Consider the following 27,118-nt stretch of genomic DNA (forward strand, 5'->3'; position numbering starts at 1 on the left):
AGGGGAGCCCAGGGTGCACTCCAGGGCGGTGGGCAGGCGTGTGCTAGGGCTAACGTATTGCATGTTTTAAAGAATAATATGTTTACTTATAAAATAATAAACAAACAAATGAAGGCCTAATATTCACCACTAACCTAAGCAACACTGCCAGTGCCTTCTGAGCTCCCTGTGTGCCCGCCCCTCTGCTCACCGCACCCCCCGACCCCTTTTGCCCTAGTTTCCACTGGGCTGAATGTTGTGCTCTTGAAGCCAGCCAGCCAAAGACTCAGGAACACACTTGTGGTAGGAAAATGTTAGGTTTCTTAAGCCCGTAGCTGCAAGGGAACACAGCCCAGGGAGAGCTCTGGGGTTTCTTGGTGAGGGGGGTTTGGAAAAGCCCCTTCATGGTCTGGGCTTGCATTGGATGATCCCAAGCAGGACTGCGGAAGCAGGTCCAGTCTGGACTAAGTACTCTCCAAAACTCGGCACCTGATCATCTTGATGTAGGAGGCCAGAGGGTGAGAGCAGGGCTGGGGTTGTCCTGGTGAGGGAGCTGCACTGGCTCCGAAAGGCCGTGTAGAGGAGGGTGCCATGTCACTCGTGGGGTTGCAGAGTGGCCCGGTCATGACTTATGGTCAGCACAGCTTACGGTTTTTTGGAAATGTCATCCATTTGTCAGCACAGTTTCTCATTAATTAGTGTTAATCATAGCCTTGCTTTTCTTTGTAGTATGTAGGTATAATATGTATATTATATATTTATGTATGGCTAAACAAGATGTTTATCACCATCGCGATCACAAGAACCACCATCACCAACACCACCATCATCACCACCTCCACCTCCATCACCACCACCATCACCACCATCATCACCATCATCACCACCTCCATCATCACCATCATCACCACCTCCATCACCATTATCATCACCACCTCCATCATCACCTCCATCACCACCACCATCACCATTATCATCACCACCTCCATCACCACCATCACCACCTCCATCACCAACTCTATCACCACCTCCATCACCACTATCATCACCACCTCCATCACCATCACCACCTCCATCACCACCACCATCACCACTATCATCACCACCTCCATCACTATCACTACCAATATGTAAAAGCCCTCCCACCTACGCAGGCAGCCTGAGTGGGAGGTCATATTTGTTCTGGATGTTTCATGTGTGTGGGTGTGTGTCTGTGTATATGATGGGATGATTGTTGGGGGTGAGATGTGGGAGGCTATTTAAAGAGTTTGAGGCTGAGCAGCCCTGACAACCAAGAGGCTGGCTACAAAGACCTGGACCCTCCTCACTGAGCACCTACTGTGTTCCTCTCTTCGTCTTTCAACCTCTATGAAGGCTGAGGGGCTGCGCTGCCAAAGAGGTGTGGGGACTGAGAGTTGGACCAGGGCTGGGACTGGCAGGGGACCAACAGCAAGGCTCTGATCCACCATATTCTGGCTCCCAGCAGTTTACTGTCTGGCTTCTAACAACTCTGCCTTGGTGAGCCTCAGTTTTCTCATCTATAAAATGGGAATAACAGTAACCAGCCTGAATGGACTGTGGTGAGGATAAAGTGCTGTGCAAGTGGCTAGCATGTAGTTGGAGCTCAGTGAACTTGAGTCCCTTGTCCCCATCTGTGGCAGGTCGCCACACTCTCTCCTGACCCCTGATGCTGGACAGGGAACAGGAGGCTCCTGGAGAGCCCAGAGCAGATGTGACCTTCCACCCAGCCTGCTCCTCAATGTCCTCTGATCCCGTCCTGTGCCCAGTGGCAAGGAGAACCCTCAGAGAGCGGGGCATGGGCAGCGAGAAGGTGGGGGAGGCCAGGAGGCCAGGAGAGGGGAGGAGTCCTGACGAGGAAGAAAGGAAAAAGGCAGGAAGAAAGAAAATGTGGGAGGAAGGGAGGGAAAGAGGAATGAAGGGGAGGAAGGGAAGACGCTGGGGAAGAGGAGTAAATGACAGAGAGAGGAGAGGGGGAGGGAGAGAGCAGGGAAGAACGGGAGGGAGGGAGGGAGGAAAATGAGCAGGAGGCACTTGGTGCTCAGTGTCAGGAGGAGAAAGAGTCTCAGGCAAGGCCCATAGGCCACCCAGTCCAGCCACCAACCCAGGCAAGGGGGAGGGGTGGGGGACCCTGGGTGTGGGGCTGGGCAGGCTGGCCTTACCAGCTGCTTAACGACCCCCTCCCCTCCACCTGCTGCCCCAGTGGGATCCTATCAACTTACCATGTCGTCCACTGGGAACAATGGGGAGCTTTCAGGAACTGTGTCATCAGCCGCCTCCCCCAAAGGAGGTGACGGCAATGTCTCCCCATCCTGGGCCTCAGGGCCAGCTGCCAGCCCAGTGGGAGAGGGCCCAGCAGCTGGGCCTCCCTCTGTCATGGCTCCTCCCTCTTGGAGCCCCTCCCCTTCCCTCTACATCCTCCAGGTCCCTCTCCCCAGGGGGGTCCCCTACATTGGGCTGCTATTTGCTCATAATGGGGGAGGGGGCAGGCGGGGGAGGGGTAGTGCAGAGAGCACTAGGGCGTCAGGACATGTGTGTTTCAGTCTTTGTCATTGTGGCAGAGATGACCAGCTGTCCCTCATTATCTGTTCTCCCCTTCTTCCTGATGAATTGCCACCCCTAATTTTGGGCTGGGAACATGTCTGTCCTGAGTAGAGACTACATTTCCCAGCCTGCTTTGCAGTTAGGTTTGGCCACATGACAAAGTTCTGGCCATAATATAAGTGCAACACCTGGGCCACATCCTTTTTGGGAAGGGCATTTTCTTTTTCAACCCTCTGTTTTTCTGCTCTGGAATGCAGACATTACGACTGTAGATGGGGCAGCCATTTTGGGTCATGAGGTGAAAGTTGTATGTTGAGGACGGCAGAGCAAATTAGCAGGTACCTGGGTCCCTGATGATCATGGAGCTGCTGTACCATACCAACCCTGTATGCTTACCTCTCTTAGTTTACTGGAGAGAGAGATAAACTTATTTAAGCCATTGATTTGGGGGCCTTTCTGTCACTTACAGATACACATAATCCTAATTGATAGAGTCTCTAACTTGTGATATGACCTTGGGCAAGTCACTTTCTGCCTCTGGGTCTCAGCTGATCTCTTTGAACAATGAGAGTTTTGGACTTATAGAGCATCTCCAAGGACCCATACTGTTCTGACATTTTAAGGTTCATTGCTGGGGTTAAAGGCCCTGCCTAGTGAATTGACTTTACAGACTAATAGGAGACTCTAGAAAATAGAAAAGTCACCAAGAGCTGAAGGTCCATCAAGACTGGAGAAGATAAAACAAGTTAAGTGCTTTACCAGAGCTCACAAACCTTACCTGATCAGGCCTTGCCCACCCCTCCCACCTCATCTCCTGTGATCCCCCCACTTACTGCCTACACCCCAGCCACGCTGGCCTCCTTTCTAGGGCACCAAGCTTGCATCCACCTCAGGACCTTTGCACTTGCTGTTCCCCCTGTCTGGAATGCTCTTTCCTCCAGATCTTTATTCAGGGCCTTGCTCATTGTCATCTCCTCAGAAAGGTCCAGCCCAATTCCCCTACCTTATATTGCCACCTTTCACTCCCTAGCACAACAAAGTTTAAAGTTTTTGTAGCACTTACTGACACCTAAAATTTTCTTGCTCATTATTTGCTTCTTTTTCTGACTTTCTCCAGCAAAATATAAACTCATGAGACAAAGTACCTGCCATGTTAACTGCTAGATCACCAGGACTTGGAATAGGATCTGGCATACAGTAAGTGCTCAATAAGTACTCAAAGAATAAATACAGGTAATGCTGGAAGGACAAGAAGGGAAATGGCATTTATTGAGAATCTATAATGTGCCAGGCACTGTGCTGCATGCTTCATGTGAATCATCTCATTCACTTGTCTTAACACTCTCAGGTAGGACTTGTTATTCCCATTTTTCAAACCTGGAAACTGAGGTCCTCAGATGATGGTGACTCAATCTCTGGTCCCAGATCTCTAAGCACTAGGGCTGGGATTTGAGCCCAGGTTCCCTGGATGGAGCCCAGTGGGTTTTCATGATTCTGGCCAGGCCTGGCCACATGCTCTGGGACCAAATGGCATCCTCAGATGTCCCTAATGCCTCCCATGTGCCCCATCCTCTCACCCCGCTTGCTAAGCAGCTCCCTATCACCTCCCAGGCAGCTGCTTCTCTGGCTTTGATTTTCAGCGTCTTTTCCGTTATCTTCCAAGGAGATTGTGCTCTAAGCCTGCAGCATCACAGAGGCACTGGATTCCACAGAGATGCTTCTTCCCACTTTGAAATGTGAGGACTGGTTCCTTCAGGAGGGAAAAAAGCACATCCTGTGCCAGGCCTGCTTCAGGGACTCCTGTCTGATCTTCATGGCCAACCCTGGCAGGGAAGCAGCTCTGTGGCCTTGCTCTGGTCTCCCCTGCCCTCACCCGCGTCCCCTGCATCGGCAGGCGGACTCGCAACCACTGGGCCACCAGGGAAGCCCGAAGCTGCGTTCAGAAGGTCATTTTTAGACCTGAAGAAGGAAAAGGTGCCTGCCATTAGAAGCTCCAAAGAAAGGATGGTCCAGGCAGAAGGAATAGCAGGTGCCAAGGCCCAGGGGCCGGAGAAGACTTAATGGAGATCAAAGCAGACGCTTTGGAATCCCCATGATGTCACTGCCTTGCTGGGGGAATGCCGGATCCTCACGCGCTCCCCACGTGCTCCTCCCGTCCCCTCTGTGTCTTGTCTCTTCCTTCCTAAGTAGGGGAAGGGGGTGGTCCCAAGGATGTTCAGGAGCTGCCTCCTCCTGTTCTGGCCCTGCCATCCTCCCTCCACCTCCTCTCCATCTTGCCCTCTGGCGAGAAAGAGAGAGAGAGAGAGAAAAGAAAGAAAGAAAGAAAGAAAGAAAGAAAAGAAAGAAAGAAAGAAAGAAAGAAAGAAAGAAAGAAAGAAATGGCTAAGGTTGGTTCAGTGGGTTGTGTAGGCTTCCTGGTGGAGGGAACTAGTGCCTGTCTTCTGGTGGATGAGGCTGGGTCTTGTCTTTCTGGTGTGCAGGTCCACGTCTGGTGGTGTGTTTTGGGGTGTCTGTGGCCTTATGATTTTAGGCAGCCTCTGTGCTAATGGGTGGGGTTGTATTCCTGTCTTGCTAGTTGTTTGGCATAGGGTGTCCAGCACTGCAGCTTGCTGGTCTTCAAGTGGAGCTGGGTCTTGGCATTGAGATGGAGATTTCTGGGAGATTTTCGCCATTTGATATAATGTGGAGCTGGGAGGTCTCTTGTGGACCAGTGTTCTGAACGTGGCTCTCCCTCCTCAGAGGCACAGCCCTGATGCCTGGGTGGGGTACAAAGAGCCTTTCATCCACATGGCTCAGAATAAAAGGGAGAAAAAATAGAAAAAAAGGAAAGAAAGAAAAAGAAAGAAAGAAAGAAAGAAAAAAAGAAAGAAAGAAAGGAGGGAAGGAAGAAAGAAAGGAAGGAAGAAAGAAAAAACCCCCAGCAGTTTAAGGATATTGGGTCTCTAAACAAACACTCAAATATTTCTTCTCCCCAAGGGCGGTAGCACCAGGGCCCGGGTCAGGGATGCGGGTTGGCGGGCAGGGTCCTGAATGCGGAGGGGGCAGTTTGCTTGTCCATGCTCCCTCCCTCCTGGGGGCGTCTTGCCCCCAGGCCCTAAGAGCCAGCCTTGAGGATGTTCTGCTGGTCTCAAGCCAAGTGGTACCTTGAATAAGTCTATTTATTCCCTGGGCCTTCAGCAGGGATATGACTTCTGTTTTCTTGTTATGTTAACTTTTTTATTTGTACTTTTTATTGTGAAACATTATATACATGTAAGATAATTTATATAACATATGCATTTTTTAAAAGAACATTATGTTCCCGCCGCCTCTGCGGCACCCATCCCCACTCCCCCCAGCTCCACTCGGGTCCCTGTGCTCTGGTGCCCGCGTCACCCTCAGCGCCTGCGAAGGCGAGGGGAGCCCAGGGTGCACTCCAGGGCGGTGGGCAGGCGTGTGCTAGGGCTAACGTATTGCATGTTTTAAAGAATAATATGTTTACTTATAAAATAATAAACAAACAAATGAAGGCCTAATATTCACCACTAACCTAAGCAACACTGCCAGTGCCTTCTGAGCTCCCTGTGTGCCCGCCCCTCTGCTCACCGCACCCCCCGACCCCTTTTGCCCTAGTTTCCACTGGGCTGAATGTTGTGCTCTTGAAGCCAGCCAGCCAAAGACTCAGGAACACACTTGTGGTAGGAAAATGTTAGGTTTCTTAAGCCCGTAGCTGCAAGGGAACACAGCCCAGGGAGAGCTCTGGGGTTTCTTGGTGAGGGGGGTTTGGAAAAGCCCCTTCATGGTCTGGGCTTGCATTGGATGATCCCAAGCAGGACTGCGGAAGCAGGTCCAGTCTGGACTAAGTACTCTCCAAAACTCGGCACCTGATCATCTTGATGTAGGAGGCCAGAGGGTGAGAGCAGGGCTGGGGTTGTCCTGGTGAGGGAGCTGCACTGGCTCCGAAAGGCCGTGTAGAGGAGGGTGCCATGTCACTCGTGGGGTTGCAGAGTGGCCCGGTCATGTCTTATGGTCAGCACAGCTTACGGTTTTTTGGAAATGTCATCCATTTGTCAGCACAGTTTCTCATTAATTAGTGTTAATCATAGCCTTGCTTTTCTTTGTAGTATGTAGGTATAATATGTATATTATATATTTATGTATGGCTAAACAAGATGTTTATCACCATCGCGATCACAAGAACCACCATCACCAACACCACCATCATCACCACCTCCACCTCCATCACCACCACCATCACCACCATCATCACCATCATCACCACCTCCATCATCACCATCATCACCACCTCCATCACCATTATCATCACCACCTCCATCATCACCTCCATCACCACCACCATCACCACTATCATCACCACCTCCATCACTATCACTACCAATATGTAAAAGCCCTCCCACCTACGCAGGCAGCCTGAGTGGGAGGTCATATTTGTTCTGGATGTTTCATGTGTGTGGGTGTGTGTCTGTGTATATGATGGGATGATTGTTGGGGGTGAGATGTGGGAGGCTATTTAAAGAGTTTGAGGCTGAGCAGCCCTGACAACCAAGAGGCTGGCTACAAAGACCTGGACCCTCCTCACTGAGCACCTACTGTGTTCCTCTCTTCGTCTTTCAACCTCTATGAAGGCTGAGGGGCTGCGCTGCCAAAGAGGTGTGGGGACTGAGAGTTGGACCAGGGCTGGGACTGGCAGGGGACCAACAGCAAGGCTCTGATCCACCATATTCTGGCTCCCAGCAGTTTACTGTCTGGCTTCTAACAACTCTGCCTTGGTGAGCCTCAGTTTTCTCATCTATAAAATGGGAATAACAGTAACCAGCCTGAATGGACTGTGGTGAGGATAAAGTGCTGTGCAAGTGGCTAGCATGTAGTTGGAGCTCAGTGAACTTGAGTCCCTTGTCCCCATCTGTGGCAGGTCGCCACACTCTCTCCTGACCCCTGATGCTGGACAGGGAACAGGAGGCTCCTGGAGAGCCCAGAGCAGATGTGACCTTCCACCCAGCCTGCTCCTCAATGTCCTCTGATCCCGTCCTGTGCCCAGTGGCAAGGAGAACCCTCAGAGAGCGGGGCATGGGCAGCGAGAAGGTGGGGGAGGCCAGGAGGCCAGGAGAGGGGAGGAGTCCTGACGAGGAAGAAAGGAAAAAGGCAGGAAGAAAGAAAATGTGGGAGGAAGGGAGGGAAAGAGGAATGAAGGGGAGGAAGGGAAGACGCTGGGGAAGAGGAGTAAATGACAGAGAGAGGAGAGGGGGAGGGAGAGAGCAGGGAAGAACGGGAGGGAGGGAGGGAGGAAAATGAGCAGGAGGCACTTGGTGCTCAGTGTCAGGAGGAGAAAGAGTCTCAGGCAAGGCCCATAGGCCACCCAGTCCAGCCACCAACCCAGGCAAGGGGGAGGGGTGGGGGACCCTGGGTGTGGGGCTGGGCAGGCTGGCCTTACCAGCTGCTTAACGACCCCCTCCCCTCCACCTGCTGCCCCAGTGGGATCCTATCAACTTACCATGTCGTCCACTGGGAACAATGGGGAGCTTTCAGGAACTGTGTCATCAGCCGCCTCCCCCAAAGGAGGTGACGGCAATGTCTCCCCATCCTGGGCCTCAGGGCCAGCTGCCAGCCCAGTGGGAGAGGGCCCAGCAGCTGGGCCTCCCTCTGTCATGGCTCCTCCCTCTTGGAGCCCCTCCCCTTCCCTCTACATCCTCCAGGTCCCTCTCCCCAGGGGGGTCCCCTACATTGGGCTGCTATTTGCTCATAATGGGGGAGGGGGCAGGCGGGGGAGGGGTAGTGCAGAGAGCACTAGGGCGTCAGGACATGTGTGTTTCAGTCTTTGTCATTGTGGCAGAGATGACCAGCTGTCCCTCATTATCTGTTCTCCCCTTCTTCCTGATGAATTGCCACCCCTAATTTTGGGCTGGGCACATGTCTGTCCTGAGTAGAGACTACATTTCCCAGCCTGCTTTGCAGTTAGGTTTGGCCACATGACTAAGTTCTGGCCATAATATAAGTGCAACACCTGGGCCACATCCTTTTTGGGAAGGGCATTTTCTTTTTCAACCCTCTGTTTTTCTGCTCTGGAATGCAGACATTACGACTGTAGATGGGGCAGCCATTTTGGGTCATGAGGTGAAAGTTGTATGTTGAGGACGGCAGAGCAAATTAGCAGGTACCTGGGTCCCTGATGATCATGGAGCTGCTGTACCATACCAACCCTGTATGCTTACCTCTCTTAGTTTACTGGAGAGAGAGAGATAAACTTATTTAAGCCATTGATTTGGGGGCCTTTCTGTCACTTACAGATACACATAATCCTAATTGATAGAGTCTCTAACTTGTGATATGACCTTGGGCAAGTCACTTTCTGCCTCTGGGTCTCAGCTGATCTCTTTGAACAATGAGAGTTTTGGACTTATAGAGCATCTCCAAGGACCCATACTGTTCTGACATTTTAAGGTTCATTGCTGGGGTTAAAGGCCCTGCCTAGTGAATTGACTTTACAGACTAATAGGAGACTCTAGAAAATAGAAAAGTAACCAAGAGCTGAAGGTCCATCAAGACTGAAGAAGGTAAAACAAGTTAAGTGCTTTACCAGAGCTCACAAACCTTACCTGATCAGGCCTTGCCCACCCCTCCCACCTCATCTCCTGTGATCCCCCCACTTACTGCCTACACCCCAGCCACGCTGGCCTCCTTTCTAGGGCACCAAGCTTGCATCCACCTCAGGACCTTTGCACTTGCTGTTCCCCCTGTCTGGAATGCTCTTTCCTCCAGATCTTTATTCAGGGCCTTGCTCATTGTCATCTCCTCAGAAAGGTCCAGCCCAATTCCCCTACCTTATATTGCCACCTTTCACTCCCTAGCACAACAAAGTTTAAAGTTTTTGTAGCACTTACTGACACCTAAAATTTTCTTGTTCATTATTTGCTTCTTTTTCTGACTTTCTCCAGCAAAATATAAACTCATGAGACAAAGTACCTGCCATGTTAACTGCTAGATCACCAGGACTTGGAATAGGATCTGGCATACAGTAAGTGCTCAATAAGTACTCAAAGAATAAATACAGGTAATGCTGGAAGGACAAGAAGGGAAATGGCATTTATTGAGAATCTATAATGTGCCAGGCACTGTGCTGCATGCTTCATGTGAATCATCTCATTCACTTGTCTTAACACTCTCAGGTAGGACTTGTTATTCCCATTTTTCAAACCTGGAAACTGAGGTCCTCAGATGATGGTGACTCAATCTCTGGTCCCAGATCTCTAAGCACTAGGGCTGGGATTTGAGCCCAGGTTCCCTGGATGGAGCCCAGTGGGTTTTCATGATTCTGGCCAGGCCTGGCCACATGCTCTGGGACCAAATGGCATCCTCAGATGTCCCTAATGCCTCCCATGTGCCCCATCCTCTCACCCCGCTTGCTAAGCAGCTCCCTATCACCTCCCAGGCAGCTGCTTCTCTGGCTTTGATTTTCAGCGTCTTTTCCGTTATCTTCCAAGGAGATTGTGCTCTAAGCCTGCAGCATCACAGAGGCACTGGATTCCACAGAGATGCTTCTTCCCACTTTGAAATGTGAGGACTGGTTCCTTCAGGAGGGAAAAAAGCACATCCTGTGCCAGGCCTGCTTCAGGGACTCCTGTCTGATCTTCATGGCCAACCCTGGCAGGGAAGCAGCTCTGTGGCCTTGCTCTGGTCTCCCCTGCCCTCCAAGCCTCAGTTTTCTCATCTGGAAAGTGGGGATAATGATGATACCAATCTGGCAGTGTGCTTGAGGGGTAAATGGGATGAAGGTGGAGCAAGGGGATTTGGTTTTAAGGTTTAAATCAAGGAGATTTCCTGCATCTAAATAAAAACACCTGACCTCCATCCTGTGGGCAACCCCCATACCTCTGATTATGGCATCCTGGTGTTATAACACATCAAGAGCTCACAAATTTAAAGACCACCCTCTATCCTGAGTCCTCTCCCTTCCTGACTATGTGATCTTAAACAACTCCCTTCACCTAGCTGAGCCTCAGTTTCCTTATATGTAAACTGAATGGGTTGGACTAGAATCCACTCCAGCTCTGAAATTCTAAAGCTTCTTTATCAAAGGAAAGTCTGAGAGATAATAGCTATTACTTAGTGAGCATTTATTATGTGCCAGGGACAACTGTCAGCCCTTTTACCTATATTGTCTAATTTTGTCCTCACAATAACCCTTGAGGAAGGTATTATTATTCCCATTTAACAGTTGAGGAAACTGAGGCTCACGGAAGAGAGAAATCACACAAGGTCCCACAAGGGTGGTGGGATTCTAACTCGGGCATCTGTCCAAAAGTTTGTAATATTTTACTCCACTGTGTGCGTGCACGAGATTTGAATTTATTTTCACCCCCATTTTTTGACCAGTGTTTCCCTGCTTTGTTTGCTGCTGAGGACAGGACTGTCAGGAGGTTGCCAGGGCTTGGGACTACCTGTAGATGAGACAAGAAGTTTGCAGAAAGTATGGAGCTGGCTGGCTGGCAAGTGGGGCCACAGCTTGTGTTCCAGTCTCTTTATTAGCCCAGGTGTCTGGGTGATACATCCAATTTTGGAGGTGCCTGCAGTGGTGGCAGGGGATGGGGGAGGGGCAGATATGACAGTTCTCCAAGGAATCCTGAAAGCAGGGGAAAGAGCTACACAGGCAACATCACGTCATTTGCAAAGGTGCCAGGGAAATGTCAGAACAAAATGTGCTGGCTGAGATCTGGGAATGAAAAATCCATTCCTGGCTTCCCTGAAGCAAATCCCTGCACTTCCCAACATCCACCTCAGGAGGAGGAATTAGTCACTTGGCAGTTCTCTTCAGCACCATGGACAGTACCCCCAGCTCTGCCTTCCGGGTACCCACCCAGGCCTCAGTGTGCCAGTCACAGTGACTGGCACCATGGCCAATGGAAGGGACAGTTTTGCTCCCACATCCCTGGGAGCCTACCATCTGGTTCCGGGGAGAAGACTTACATCAGGGAAAACCCATTCACACAGTGATGGGCGTTCACTTGTGCTGCAAAAGGACCCTCCCAGCCAATGTTGCACTTGACTTTCATTCATGCATTTGGCTGTTATTGAGCAGCTGCCATGTGCCTGGTTCTGCACCAGATACCGAGGAGGAAGACTGCAGATGAATAAAGATGGTGCTTGCCCTTGAAAAGCTTGGGGCTAGTGGCGGAGACTGGAAACCAGTGATTACAGGACAGATAAGCAAAATGCTTGCAAACAGCCTCACTAATGATGTGCCAGGCATGGCCCTATGACGCATGATGATGTAAATGAGCTAACTACTGTTCTTAGTCCCATTGTACAGGTGGAGAAACCAGGTCAGGGGACTTGCCCAAGGTCACATGGCGATGAAGAGGCAGAGCTGGGGTTTGCACCCAGGTGGTCAGGCTCTAGAATCTGCGACTTAAACCACTACCACAGTCTATAAGGTAGTGGCAGGGGAAGCATTTGGATAAGCCTAGAAGGAGGTGGTGGAGAGTTCCTGGAGGAGGTGACAGCTGGGCTGAATTTTCCTCGTTGAGGGGAAGTGAGGAAGCAGAAGAGAGAATAACCCATGTGAAGCCAGAGAAACATAGCATCCCATATTGGTTCCTTGTGGCTACCGCAAAGTGGGTGGGAGCAGGGAGGTGTTGGAAGAAGAGGTTAGAGGGGTCCCCAAAGGTGGGACCTTGGGGAGCATTGTACTAAACTAGGGAGTTGGGCTTTATTCCGAAACTCTGTGGAGACAGCAAAAGGTTTCAAGTATTGAAGGCAGATGATCAGATTTGTCCTCTGGAAAATGGCTGGCAGTGCATGCGGGGGTGGGCGGGGGGGGGGTGAACTGGACAGGGACCACTGGAAGGTGGGATGTCCAGCCAGGGAGCTGCTGCAGAACACCAGTTGTTCTGCAAGGGGAGACTGCGGTGGGGCAATGGAGTGGATGGTATGACCACAAGAGCCCTTGAGGAGGACGACTCATGATTAAGACCACAGGCTCTGGCCCCACGTCTCCTGGTTCATAACCAAGACCAGGAGTGAGGAAGCAGCTGCCAAAGATAGCTCACCTTCAAGCTCATGCGCTTTACTCACAAGTCCTTCTTGCTCAGGGCCCACTTACTCTTACTTTACATACAATTCCAACAGAGTTAAGGCTCTGATTCCCAAATCCACAGCAGATTAAAAGTAGAAAGTTCTTCAGGATGGGAGAAGAACTGTTAAGAGGCAGGTACACTGGGAGCAGGGAAGAATGATAGCCATCATTAAGAGACCAAAACTTTTTTTAAAAAGCACAATAAAGTGGCATCATTTGGTAGATTTCAAAAGCAACAATACAACTTACATTAAAGAATACTCTATTTAATAACGTAAGGAAATAGATTATATATGTAAAAACATTTTCATCCAAAGGCGAAAATGAAATTTGAAAGTTTGAGCGATTAAAGGAGCAAACCCTTAGCTGTACAGATTGGCCACTTGCTCCTAGGATCCAGGGGACTGAGTTTTGTGCCTTGAATGTTCAGAGTACCTTTCAGAACCCTATCCTATCCATGAGCTTACCTGATCCTCACACCCATTCCATGAGGGAAATAGGCAGAGAGGCCACGCCCATGTCACAGAGGAAGAAGCTCGTGCCTGTCTTTTCACAACCTGTCCAAACAGCTCTTCATCTTTGCACTCCGGCTTGGAGCGCAGGTCTCCAGACTGGTAGTCCAGAGCTCTCAATCAGTGCCCGCCCCCACCCCCGTCTGCCTCCCCTTTCCTCCCTCCCCTTCCAAGACAGACCACAACCCCAACCCCCCCACTCCCCCCCCACCCCCCCCCCCCCCCCCCCCCCCTCCCAAGACAGACCACAACCCCAACCCCCCAACTCCCCCCACAGCCCCCCCGCCCCCCGCCAGGTGCTCAACACATGCTGCTGCCGATTGGCTGGTGACATGGCCCTGAGCAGCAGCCCTCTCCTCCATAGGTCTGTGTGTGGTGACGTCATATCATTTGCATACCCATCAGCCAATCAGCATCCACCCTCCAGCAGGCAGTCCATCTCTGTACAGACTAAGCCCTCTCACTGGAACTGAGTTCCCCGGCAACTTACAACCGTGACAGAACCACCTTTAATCCAATACTCACAGTGCCAGGCCTGCACTGTGAGTTTTGCACGTGTTCCCTCACTGAATGTGCACACCTGCGTGAGGTAGGAACTGTTCGTATTCCCATTTCTCAGATTAAGATACTTCTGAAGTTTAAGAATTTGGCCAAGGTCATGCAAATGATAAGTGGTAGAGAAGGAATTTGAACCTGAGACGGACTCCAAATGCTGGGTTCTCAACAGCTCTAGTGTCTCCCACCAGGGATACAAGAGGGCATTCGCTAGGGCTTGGGTGGGGACCCCACATGACTTCAGCCTGGGAAGGCAGCCTCTCCAGATCCCTTTCTCCACTGCCCCACAGATTCTTGCTGGTGGAGAGAAGTCCCTACTGAGTCTGCTCCATCAGAGGAAGGAACTGGAGAGGAACTTCCGTGGGGGGGGGTGGGGGTGGAGGAGGGGGTAGTGCAGGCAGGTTTTTAGATCTGGGAGGATCCTGTAAGGCCTTCTGGGGAGCCCTAGCTGGGGGCTCAAGGCAGGGCTGAGCCAAAGTCTTGTTGCCAAGGTGCTGGGTGACCTGGGCCCCTGCCTTCTGCGAGGTTGACTTTCCAGGGACAGGAGATGGCAGATGCTAGCAGGACACAGATGAGGGAAGACACAAGCTCAGCCTCTCAGCATTCCCCCTTGCCTGGCACAGGCAAAGCACCCCAGCAGGGACCCAGGCACATCACCTGCCCTCTACAATCCAGCCACTCACAGGAAGAGGGATAGAAGACCACCAAGAGCTCTGGGGTAAGTCTCCCTCTCACTGAGCCATTGCACAAGGGACAGCCAAGATAACCAATTCAATGACGACGCAGTCATGGAAGCCTTCCTGGGGGTAGCGGTAATTCAGCTAGGCTTCTTAGGCTGGCTGATTGGATGGGCAGACTGTGGAGGGGAGAGCATGCCAGGTGCAGGGAATAACAAATACAAAAAGACAAGAATTTACCTTGTAGAAGGAAAAGACCACCCCCTGAGGTCAAGGCAGGCAGGTGACTCAGAGAGTGTATGACAGGGGTAACACTACAACCTTGGTTTCTTCACTCCCAGCCCAGCGTTCATCTCTGTCTGAGCCCCAGCCTGCATTTCTATCCTCTTGTCTGTCTGGGTGTCAATGGACTGGGGCCTGGGTTAGGGTCGTCTCCGCCATGTCTGCTGGGCAGGGCCCTGCTCCCCACCCCTGCCCCCAAACCCTGACTGGCCAGGCCCAACACCTCCAGGCCCTTAGAAGCCAGCCTTGATTCTGCAGTTGGTCCTTTGGCTCCACCTGGTGGTAAATCTGTGAAATGACAACAGGTGGCCCTTAAGAAGAGGCTGTAGGGGGAAGTGGTGGAAGAGGAAACGTTTGAGTCAGAGGAAGAGGAGGAAACAGAGAGAAGGGGTGAGAAGAGAAAGAAGAAGTAACTGCTTTGTAGCCCATATGGATCACCATGCACTTTGATGAGAGGCAGACTAATCTTGGTCCCAACCCATAGCAGCTATACACAGACCCTCCCTGAGCCTGTTTACTCATCTATAAAATGGGTATAAAACCCCTCAACTTTATAGTGTTACCTTTGGTGATGCATTGACTGAGGGGCTTGAAGGAGCCTTCAAGGGTGCTAGAAATGATCTCTATAATGGTGGTGGTTACACAGTTGTAAAAAGTCATAGAGCTGTACACGTAAGGCTGTGCCCTTTATATAAGTTGTATTTCAATAAAAACACAATATAAACAATAATAATATCAATCTCACAGGATTTTGGTGAAGACTAAGTGAGATCATGTAGGAAAGGAGCTTAGCTTGGAGTCTGGCACACAGTAAGGATGCAGTGAGGGTTACTGCTGTTGTCACCAAGCACTTTCAAATATAGCTATGCTTCCAGTTTTACAACAATCCTGTAAGTTGACTTACATTCTATAGCTGAAAAATTGAGGCTTGGTGAAAAAGTGCTCCAGATTGTCTAATTCCGTTTCCTAGACTTTTTCCACTGGGCCCTCAAGCCAGCTTGGGCTGCACAGGGCCCAGGTCATCATAGTTTTCTGGGCAGGCCCAAGGGCCAGTGTGCCCAGCAAAGCACCAGGTTAAGGTGTTGACTGCAGGTTCCCAGAAGACCTGGATCTTCTGGGTCACAAGGCACCAGAGATGTCCCTCTCAACGGAGCAGAAGAGAAAGAGCCAAGCAGTCCACTGAAGGGACGGGGGAGGAGGGCAGCATGGGAGTTTGGGGTAGGGGAGAGATCCAGGGCAGATCTGGGTCGAAATCCAGGCTCTGCTGAGTGATGGGAGGTGAGTTGCTTCTCATCCATGGGGATCAGTTTCCTCCTCTGTAAAATGGGGATGAGAGTATGGGCCGTTCCTGCAGCTTGGGGTTACCGTGAGAGCTGAGTGACACTGTGCGGGTGAAGACACTCCGGTCCTCCCACTGACCTTGCACGTGGGCAAGAGCCTCCCCATTTTACAAATGAAGAAACTTTGAGGCTTAGATGCTACAGACCCTACCCAGCTCCCACCTTAGACCTCAGCCCCAAGATAAGCCGTGGCATAAAAGCAGCCCAGGAAAGTGGAGCGAAGGCCTGGGAGTGTGGAGTCCTAAGGCCAGTCCAGAAACCTCAGTGCTGCAGATTAAATGGGATGATGTATGCGGCCAAAAGGATGGGTGGGGGTGGCGCCCTGGAACACGTGATAGCCCTTTGGTTAATTCAGATCAGGGTAACAGCCTTGGCCTCCACAGCTGCAGCTGACCCTGCTGCCCCTCCTCCCAGCCATGGTGACACCAGAGCCCTTGGAGGAAACTGGGCTTCCCAGTCCCGGGTTACCCCTAGGATGGCCAGTCCCAGCAGTCCCTTGTGGCCCTGGCCTGCTATCTGGTGGCCATAGTAAGAACTGCCAGGACAAGACGTCAGTCTCTGGTCCTGCCTCCCTCTCCCTCAGTGCTGCGTGAAGGGAGCCTGGGGGAGCTGGTGGCTCTCCTCAGTAGCCCTCCGCTCGGGCTTCCATGGTGGTGCAGTGGTTAAGAATCCACCTGCCAATGCAGCAGACACGGGTTCAAGCCCTGGTCTGGGAAGATCTCACATGCCACGGAGCAACAAAGCCCGTGCGCCACAACTACTGAGCCTGCGCTCTAGACCCCGCGAGCCACAACTACTGAGCTCACGCGTCACATCTACTGAAGCCCCCGTGCTCTAGAGCCTGTGCTCTGCGACAAAAGAAGCCATGGAAATGAGAAGCCCGCGCACCGCAACGAAGAGCAGCCCCCGCTCACTGCAACTAGAGAAAGCTTGCATGCAGCAACGAAGCCCCAATGCAGCCAAAAATAATAAATAAATAAATATAAATAAATTTTAAAAAGCAAAAAGCCCTCCGCTCTGGTGGGCAGCATCTCTGAGTGCCTGTCGCTAAGCCCCAAGGCTACAGAGTAAACAGAACAAAGGTCTCTTTTTGGGTCAGGGTCAAGCATCGCAGACCATGAGGTCAGGTTGGTTTGGGGCAGAACATTCTAACATAACTTCCTTTGGACAAAACAGAGCCCATGGCCCTGGGCAGGCTCTTTCTACACAAACTCAGGTGTGCAAGAAATCACCCATTTCAAGTTTCCTTCCAAAGTTTCTTCTGAGTTCCTCCTCCTCCTGGGCTTACCCATGATTGAATGTTCCCCACCTTGGATCACACAGAACAGAGGTTTCTGCAGCCCCCAAAATGGGGACTGGGCCTCTGGGGTTATCACAGGCCCAAGTGCACCTGGTCCATGGAGGGAGGAGGTCCCATGCTCCTGTGCTACCCGGGCTCAGGAGTTCCTACCCAGGTTCGCAGCCCCAGCTTGGGGTCCATCCTCTCTCAGTCTACCATGAAGTCATTCCCCTTGGAGGCCTTGGCATCTCTTGGGGTGCCCCAGGGTGCAGGGATTGGCTTCCAGCTCCTCTCTGTGTCCTGCCTCCTCTTACCCCTTAGCAGGCTGGGGCAAATTAATTCTTCTCTTTGTTGCTTCTTTCACTATCTACCTGATTTAGTTAGTATTGCTATGTTACAAACCAACCCCAAACTGGGTGCATCAGACAGCCATCTAAGTATGATCATGAATTCTGTAGGTTAGAAATTTGGACAGGGCACAGCGGAGACAGTGGTCTCTGCTCTATAATGCCTGAGGCCTCGGCTGGAAGACTTGAAGGCAGAGGTGGGAATCATCAGAGGCGTCTTCACTCACAGATTTGGTGGCCAACACTGGCTGTTGGCTAGAACTTTGAGGTCTTTCTGCATGTGTTAGATTGGGCTTCCCCACAACATGGTAGCTGGATTCCAAGAGTAAGTATCCCGAGGGATTGAGGCAGAAGTGCACGGCATTATTCAGATCTAGCCCTGGAAGTCACACAGCATCTTCTACCATCCTCTACTAGTTGAAGCAGTCACCAAGGTCTGCCCTGGTCATAGGCCTCACCACTCGATGGCAGTGGTGTCAGGGTCACACTGTAAGAAGAACATGTGGATGGGAGATATCGTTGTGGCCGTATTTAGAAAGTCCATCTGCCATGCCACCTCGCCCAAAGCCAACGCTTTTAGAGAAAAACCACCAATATGCAACACTGAACTGCCAGAAGCAAGGCAGCTCAGCACTGGGCTACCTGCTGATCCTGCGGAGGGCAACATGAGATGGAACTCTGAGTGGATGACTGCAAAGAGGGAAGCCTGTCCAGAACAGAGTGCATACTCTGGGAATGAGGTTCCAGGAGGAGAAATGGATCAGGTCAGTTAAAACCAAAAGCCAGAACGGTTTCTGTCTCAAAGCAGGAAAGCAGAGTCGCTGAGTGTAGCTGATTGGCGGGCTATACCTGGGCTTGTCGTTTAGGTAAGTGCAGCTGGCAGAAGGTAGTCTGCCGTGGGCACTCACCTGGGGTTAGGGGGCCTGGGAACCTCAGCTGAGCAGTGACACATACACATAAGCACCAAGTTAGAAATGCAGTGCTCTAGCAGGTCTGCACCGGGGCTGCCAGGTTTGTCTGAATATCTCAGCAAATGATGGAACTCAAAGGCCAGGCCTTATCGAGATGGCTAGGCACAAGGTCATGGGGTCAGACACCCCTGGCTTGACACTGGTCTCCATCATCTGTGTCACCTTGGATGGATGGCATCTCCAAGCTTCACTTTCTCATCTGCAAAATGGGGATAATTCTAGTCTTAGAGCCATAGGAAATTTTAGGGCAAAGTTCTAAATTGGTAAGGCAAAAATTGAGTACAGACAAAACCACCCTTGAAAGCCCCTTAATTTCCCCCCCAACATGTATACACATGGTTTTGCAGGTACAACTATGTGGAGTGATTCTAAAGAAAACTAAATTTGGAGAACCGATGCGCCAGAACAGAGAAGGGCAAAGGAAAAGCCAGGAACAGATGGCTCGGCTGTCACACCATCTGCCTTTAAGAAAATATCCAGCCCCTTGCTGAGTGGGGTACCTGGAGGGGTGAGGATGGGATTCTACCTGTCAGGTTCCCTGACTGACTTCTCTTCTGTTTTCATATTAATCCTCTATAATCTTAATATGTGTTGTGAATTTGTGTGCTCTCATCAACATGAAACTAGGTAATACACACGAAGGCTCCCAGCACAGTTTGTGGCACATAACAGGTGCTCAATAAACATGGGCTGGATTTGAGTCTTGATCTTGCTGGACCAGACAAGGCTCGTTTGCAGCCAGGACAGCTGTCCAGGTTGTTAGGACATCAAAACATGGCCCTACCAGTTGATATAGAGCTGCTGCCCCAGTGCCCCCTGAGTGCTCCCCATTGCCCCAGTTGCCCTGGCCTCTCACCTGGGATCCCCAAATCGCCCCATGATCCAGCACCTTGAGGGGTGACCCTGGTCCAGGACCCTGCTCAGGCATAAGGCTGGAGTCTGTTCTGATTGGTTGATCCCTTGAGCTTCTAGGGTTAAATGTTTCAGGACTCACCCTGCCCATGTTCCCAAGCCCCGTGAAAAGCTGTCGGGAGGAGTCGGTGCTGTTTCTTGCACCTCTCAACTGGCATGTCCTGCCGGGGCCCCGAGGACCCCTCACTCTGCCTGGGCTCTGGCTCCCGCACATCCAGGGAGCTAAGCATGAGTCTGAGCAGGTGCCGGGCAGGAGCGTGGGGTAGTGCGCAGCCAGGGCGGCTGTCTGTGAAGTCCCTGAGCCCATCTCCTCTCAGGCTAGCCCTGCAGCTGTGTGGAGACCCAGGGCCAGGGCCTTTGAGACTGTGGGTCCTAGGACCCCTCCTCCAGCACTTTCTCAACTCCCCCAGGCATGCCTGATCATGCAAGAATGAACAAGTTGACCTGGGAGCCCAGGCGGCCAGCCCAAAGCAGCTGACACAAGTGTGAAATTTCTAAAAGTCGGGTTTTGTTTCAATATTACAGATTCTGCATTCTGCTCCACGATGTTTGTGTAAATCTAAAAATAGTGCTTTAAATTACCTCCACCGAAGAAAATTGACTCTCCAGGAAGATGGCGGGCTCATCCTGTGACCATAGATACCCGGGTTCACTGCCATGGACCTCTGGGCACTCGAGGCTGGAAATTTGAAAAGGTTGGCCTCCACCCCTCAGGTAGACTAGATCTCTGACTTTTCGCCCCTGACCTGTGCACAGACACCCTTTCTGAGCCACCTCTAATTTCAGTCTCTCTGAAACTGTAGTTAACCCTGACCACTGCCCTATGGCCCTATCAGGAGAGACTGTCTCTTTCTGCTTCGGGTAGGACAGAGTCTGGGCAGTGCCAGGGACCTGGTTCCCACCCTGCCTGGGAGTAAAAGCAGTATGGCCAGGAAAGGGGAAGCCCAGAGACAGAGCGTTCGCCCTCCTGGACCCAGCGGCATCTTGGCCATCCCAGGTGGTGCCCATAAATTCCTCTTGTTTTACCTAAGCTAGTATGAGCTGAGCCTTATCACTTGCAGTCCCTGGTGGCGCAGTGGTTGAGAGTCCGCCTGCCGATGCAGGGGACACGGGTTCGTGCCCCGGTCCGGGAAGATCCCACGTACCGCGAAGCAATTAGGCCCGTGAGCCATGGCCGCTGAGCCTGCGCGTCCGGAGCCTGTGCTCTGCAACGGGAGAGACCACAGCAGTGAGAGGCCCGCGTACGGCAAAAAAAAAAAAAAAAAAAAAAAAAACAGAAAGAGTCCTAATTAGTCAACATTCCAAGAGAGGAGACCACTCTGGGGGGACCTGCTCCCTCTCCTCAAATACTTGGAGAGCTTCATGGGGAGGAGGAAACGTGGGCCAGAACCAAGACCGAGACATGGGAGATGGAGCGAGGCAGCTGAAGGATGGGAGAAGGCAGGACTTTCTGAGTCAGATCCTTCCAGAGACAGCAGGGCCTGCTTCAACAGAGAGTGAGCTGAAGACCCCCTGGTAGGGGAGAGTAGAGGGAACCAGGCACTAGATGGGGACGGGTGGGCTACTGGTCTCATAAAGTTGCTTCCCTTTCTGAGTCTCTGATGCCACGCTACTCTCTAAGCCCTGTCCAAGGATGGCACCTCCCTGCTCCAGTGACCAGGCCTGCCTGAAGTCGCCTCTCAGCTGCAAGCACTGGGGGGTGGGCAGGTGAGCCTGTTCTCAGCCCAGGCGTGGTAACTGGCTGTCCACGTGTCAGGATTCTAGAATAGGAAAACTCAATGACCCCAAGTGGCCCTTGTCTGAATCTCTCCATGACTGCTGTGGTTTATGCCCTTTGCCTGCAAACATCCCTGGAGGGCGGGGCATACAATCTTGGCAAGGCTGAGGTTAGCGTGAAAACTTTCCTGTCCCCCTTTCTAGGGGCAGCTTCTCCCCCAGGAAAGATGAGCACCTCTGAGACCAGAGCCAAGAAGTGGAGGCTAAGCATTGGAGCTAGAAAAGCACAGGCCTGAGTAAGATGTAGGTACTGATGTCCCCTCCTCACATTCCATCCCTAATTGGAATCACCAAGAAAACATGCAATTGTGTGTGTGTGGAGGGGGGGAGGGCAGTGAGGATTACAGGAGGATTCGAACAAGGAAAAGAGGTGCACACTCTGGATATTGAGGAATTTCTACACATTGTAGATGAGGCCAATTTGGAAAAAGCCCCCAAACTCGAGGTGCCACCCGACCCCAAGCATCTGGCGGGCTGATACTGCCAAGGGGCTCTTCCCTGAACTGTGGGTGACAGCACCCAGACGGAGGACATGCCATGCGGCCCTGGCCGCCCAGGCACAACGATCTCACCGGCTTGTAGACAAAGGCTCGGTCAAAGTGTCCCAGATGGGCGGTACACGATAGCACTTCCTAACCAGCGCACCGCATAACCCAGCGGGCACCTTCACGTCCGAGTCGCTGGCTGGTTTGCAGAGGTATTACTTCAGTTTTCCAGCAGAGGGCAAGGTGCTCCAAGGAAGAGGCGCCGTTTTCCGATTAGCACGGAAACCATTATGCTCCTTGGGCAGCAGGATCTTGGAAATGACAGCCCTCCAGACTCAAACCTGAGTCAGATCCCTTGTCCTATTTACATAACTCTAATTTTAATCAAAGTAATACCTCACTTTTAAAAAATGTCAAATAGTTCTCTAAGACTCAACAAAACCCAGCAGTCTCCTCTCGTCTCATCCACTCCCCAGGTGCAACCACTTCAAATGCTTTTGGTGTTTCTTCTGCTAATCTCCAGATTTCTAAATAACCTGCTTATCGTTCTAGTTCCTGATTTCCTAATTTTAGACATCATCTTTGACTTACTATGATGGAAGATGAAGATTTATCTTTCTTATAATCTACCCCAAGTTCTCCCCTCTCTCAAACACACACACACGCACGCAAACACGCACACACACACGCACACGCACGCGCACGCACGCGCACGCACGCACGCGCGCGCACGTACTTTCTCTCTCTTGCCCAGCGTAATTATCTGACTGTTTTTGTTAAGTCGATATTCTGGATATTTACTTGCCTTCTTTGCCTACAATATTTCTGCCATCTCTGGACAGATGGAATGCCTTATTTGCCGTCATGATTTTCCACCCAACATTGCTTCTAAGATACATGCAAAAGAGCGACAATGGACTTGGGCCCCGGGAAGTCACTAGTCTCACCATATACTCCATCATCCGAAAGCTGGGAGCCTAATTGGAGAGTGGAAGGGCCTTCAGAAGACTCGGTTAGTACTACTTGAGAGAGAATATCCTGAATGGTTGAGGATCTGTCTTTTTTTTTTTTTTTTTTTTTGCGGTACGCGGGCCTCTCACTGTTGCGGTCTCTCCCGTTGAGGATCACAGGCTCCGGAGGCACAGGCTCAGCGGCGATGGCTCACGGGCCCAGCCGCTCTGCGGCATGTGGGATCTTCCCGGACCGGGGCACGAACCCGTGTCCCCTGCATCAGCAGGCCGACTCTCAACCACTGAGCCACCAGGGAAGCCCGAGGATCTGTCTTAACAGGACGCAGAGGCGCTTTCACTCAGCAGTCAATATAAGGTATTTCCCCACCCCTGTCCACAGTAACTGGGCCAGGAAACACTGAGGGGAAGTGGCTTTTCTCACTATTATACCTAATAACCACTTGCAGAATTTCTGCTTCTTGTCCCCACGACTTTGAACTCTGCTGATTTGGAAATCTTTGTTCCCAAGGGAGAAACAAAGGGGGAAGAAACTCGCTTCCTTAGGGATTAGAGACCTAGCTGTATGAGGTGTCATCAGCAGCCAGCCAGCACCCTCTCCCCAGAAGTCTCAGTGCCAGCTGTGCAGAGCCCCTCCTTTGAGCTCTGGAAATGCCAGCGCTGGCCGGGCAGCATCCCCTCCAAAGAGGTCTGAATCCCAGTCCTGTGAGACACCTCCTCCAAAAAATCTCTTCCCCTTCTCCCCTACCCCGAGGCGGGTAGATGTTTCCCCAAGTTACCATCTCTGTATTTCCTCAGAGTTTCTGCTCTGTCTTCCAGGACCTGATTAACCAATTCTCTCTGTATTTCTCATTGTCATAAACTAGCATGGTTTCTGTTTTCATGGCTGGATCCCAACTCATACAGCCGTGAGCAAATAAATATGGTAAATCCAACTTTCAGTACTTGTAAAAAAAAAAAAGATTATGTGCCAATTCTTATAAAAACGTTTCTTTTAAATTGCCAAATATCGATACTTAAATACTTTGTGATGAATTTTACAAAATGTGGGTAGGATCTAGATGAAGAAAACTACAAAATGTAGTTTTGTACTGAGCAACAGAAAGTATGACCTGAACCAATAGAGGCACATATCATTACAGGAAGAAAGTATCAATATTATAGAGATACCAATAATCACCCGTGTAAATCTATAAACATAATGAAATTCCAGTCAACATCCCATGGGGCTTTATTTTTTCTTTTTTGAAGTACAACAAAGTAAGTCTAAAGTTTACCTGGAGGAATAAATCATCAGCACTCAATAAAATATTGAAACAAAGGGAAACCTGCATGACAGTTATTAAAATGCATTACAAAAATTCAGCAATTAAAATAGTGTGGTTTGGTTCCATATCCAGTAACGGTGAAACGGTTTTCCTTGAATTAAACCTTCCTTCAGGTAATAATTATATTCTCTGAACAAACTATTTTTTTAAAAACTATTTTAAAAATGATTTCACTAAAGAGTGAAAAAATAATGAAAACAGAATTATATATCCAGAAAAAAGTATCCTTTAAACGCGGGAAATAGATATTTCAAATAACTAAAAACTGGGAGAATTCACTGCCAGCAGAGCTTCTTGCTCTACTAGAAATATGAAAAGAAGTTCTTCAGGCTGAAGGGAAAGTACACCTGAAGGAAACTTAGATTTACAGGAAGGAATGAACTCCCCAAATGGTAAACATGTAAGTATTTATTAAAGAAAAAACGTATTTTATTCTCTTAATTTATTTAAAAGGCATAAAATTAAGGCAAAAGTCATAACACTGTATTACGGAGTTTGTAATACATAGTTGTAATATATGTGCTAAAAGCAACACAACCAGGAAATTGTTACAAAGTTCTTACCTTGATGTGATACAATACCACTGATAACCTAAGGCTGCATATTGAAATCCCTAGAGCACATACTACAAAATAATGCAAAGATGCTTAGCTAAAAGGTCAATAGAGATTTGACCTTTAAATTTAAAAATAGATTATTTAAAAATAGATTATTTTTAAAATATTTAACTCAAAAGAAGACAGGAAAGGAGAAACAGGAGCAAAAGATGCATGGGACAAATGGGAAATAAATAGCAAAATAGATAAACCTTCATTCAACTATATCAATAATTATGTTAAATGCAGATAGATTAAATACTCCAGTTAAAAAAACAGAGCTTATCAGACTGCTAAAAGAGCAGAACCAACTATATGCTACATATAAGAGGCAATTTTTCAATATAGAGATACAATTAGGTTGAAAGTAAAAGGGTGGGAAAAGATAAACCATGCAAGCATTGGAAAGCTGGAAGCAGTAATATTAAATCAGGTCAAATATATTTTAAAACAAGCAATATCAGCTGAGATAAAGAACATATTATAGTAGAATACAGAATTATAGACATGTATAATTATAGAATTATAGACATGTATATTCCTAGTTACACAGCTTCAATTAAAAAAAAAAAAAAGCCTAACAAGACTAAAGGGAGAAATAGCAAAACCTGCAATCAGGTTTGAAGATGCTACACTCCTTTCTCAGAAATCAAACAGACCAAAACTCAGTTAAGATATAAAAAATATGAATAAGATTATAAAGTACTTTGATCTAATTGTCATTTATAGAATACTACACCAAACAACTACAAAAAAAAAATACATGTTCTTTGCAAGGGCATTTAGAACCCACACTAAGATAGACCATATACTAGGCCGTTAAAAAAAACTCAAAAAATTTCAAAAGATTGAAATCTTACAAAGTGTGTTCTCTGTCAACAATGGAATTAAATTGGATATTAGCAACAATAAGATATCTAAAAAATCCCCAAATAATTGGAAATTAAATAACACGATTTTAAATAATTCATTGGTCAAAGAAGAAATTATAGAAAAAAATAGAAAATATCTTAGACTGAATAATAAAAATACATCTCAAAATGTGTGGGAAATAGCGAAAGCAGTGCTTAGAAGGAAATTTATGCCATTAACTGCTTATATTAGAAAAGAAGAACAACTCAATTTCAATGGCTTAAGTTTCCACCTGATGAAACTAGGAAAAGATGACCAACTAAACTCTGAATAACTATAGACTTTAGTGAGAAATAAACTGTTAATACTGGCTCACTAACTGTAACAAATTTATCACAGTAACATAAGATGCTAATAAATAATATGGGAAATTGGGTGAGGCATACACAAGAACACTGTGTACTGTCTTCTCAATTTTCCTGTAAGTCTAAACCTCAAAATATAGAATCTATTAAAAAGTAAAAATATTAGCAGATGTAATTCAGCAACATATAAAAATGATACATCATGAGCAATTGAGGTTCTTCTCAGTAATGTGAGTTTTTTTGTTGTTGTTGTTGTTCTTTGCGGTACGCGGGCCTCTCACTGTTGTGGCCTCTCCCGTTGCGGAGCACAGGCTCCGGACGCGCAGGCTCAGCGGCCATGGCTCACGGGCCTAGCCGCTCCGCGGCATGTGGGATCTTCCCAGACCGGGGCACGAACCCGTGTCCCCTACATCAGCAAGTGGACTCTCAACCACTGCGCCACCAGGGAAGCCCGTGAGTTTGTTTTAACATTTCAAAAGCAATCAGTGTAACTCACCTGTTAATTGTTTATTCTGTTAACAGAATTTGGTAGAATTCAATACCCATTCATGGTTAAAAAAAATTTCATCACATTAGCAATAGATGGGCACTTACTCCATCTGGTAAAGATCTAGATCCAGGTAGATAGAGATAGATGATATTTAGACAGACAAATAGATACAAAGATAGATACATAGATACATAGATAGATGGAAAACCTTTAGCTAATTTCATACTAATGAACAACTATAGGTTTTTTCCTCCAAGATCAGCAGTAAAACAAGAACTATTCCTGACACTTCTGTTCTACATTGTACTGATAGTTCTAGCTAGTGCAAGAAGGAAAACATTACTTACCATACAAGAAAAAGTAAAAAATATTGTAGTCTGATATTCATTTTTTTTAAATGGAATCTTTAATTAAAAATCTTTCTGGAAAGAAACCTCTGGGACCAGATATCTTCCCCGGTGAATTCTTCCAAATATTTAAGGGAGAAACGATGCCAATATTATATAAATTCTTTCAGAAAATCAAGAAAGGGAAAACACTTCCAAGCTTGTTTTATAAAGCTGACATAACTGTGATAACGAAGACTAACATTTTATTATATAGAGAGTCCCTGAATTACGATGGTTCGCCTTATGATTTTTTTTTTTTTTACTTTATGATGGTGCAAAAGCAATACGAATTCATAGAAACTGTATTTTGAATTTTGATCTTTGCCTGGGCTAGTGATAATGGTACTATGCACTCTTGTAATGCTGGGCAGTGGCAGCCATAGC

This window comes from Physeter macrocephalus, chromosome 16 (genome assembly GCF_002837175.3).
Source record: "Physeter macrocephalus isolate SW-GA chromosome 16, ASM283717v5, whole genome shotgun sequence".
In the NCBI taxonomy this organism is placed as follows: domain Eukaryota; kingdom Metazoa; phylum Chordata; class Mammalia; order Artiodactyla; family Physeteridae; genus Physeter; species Physeter macrocephalus.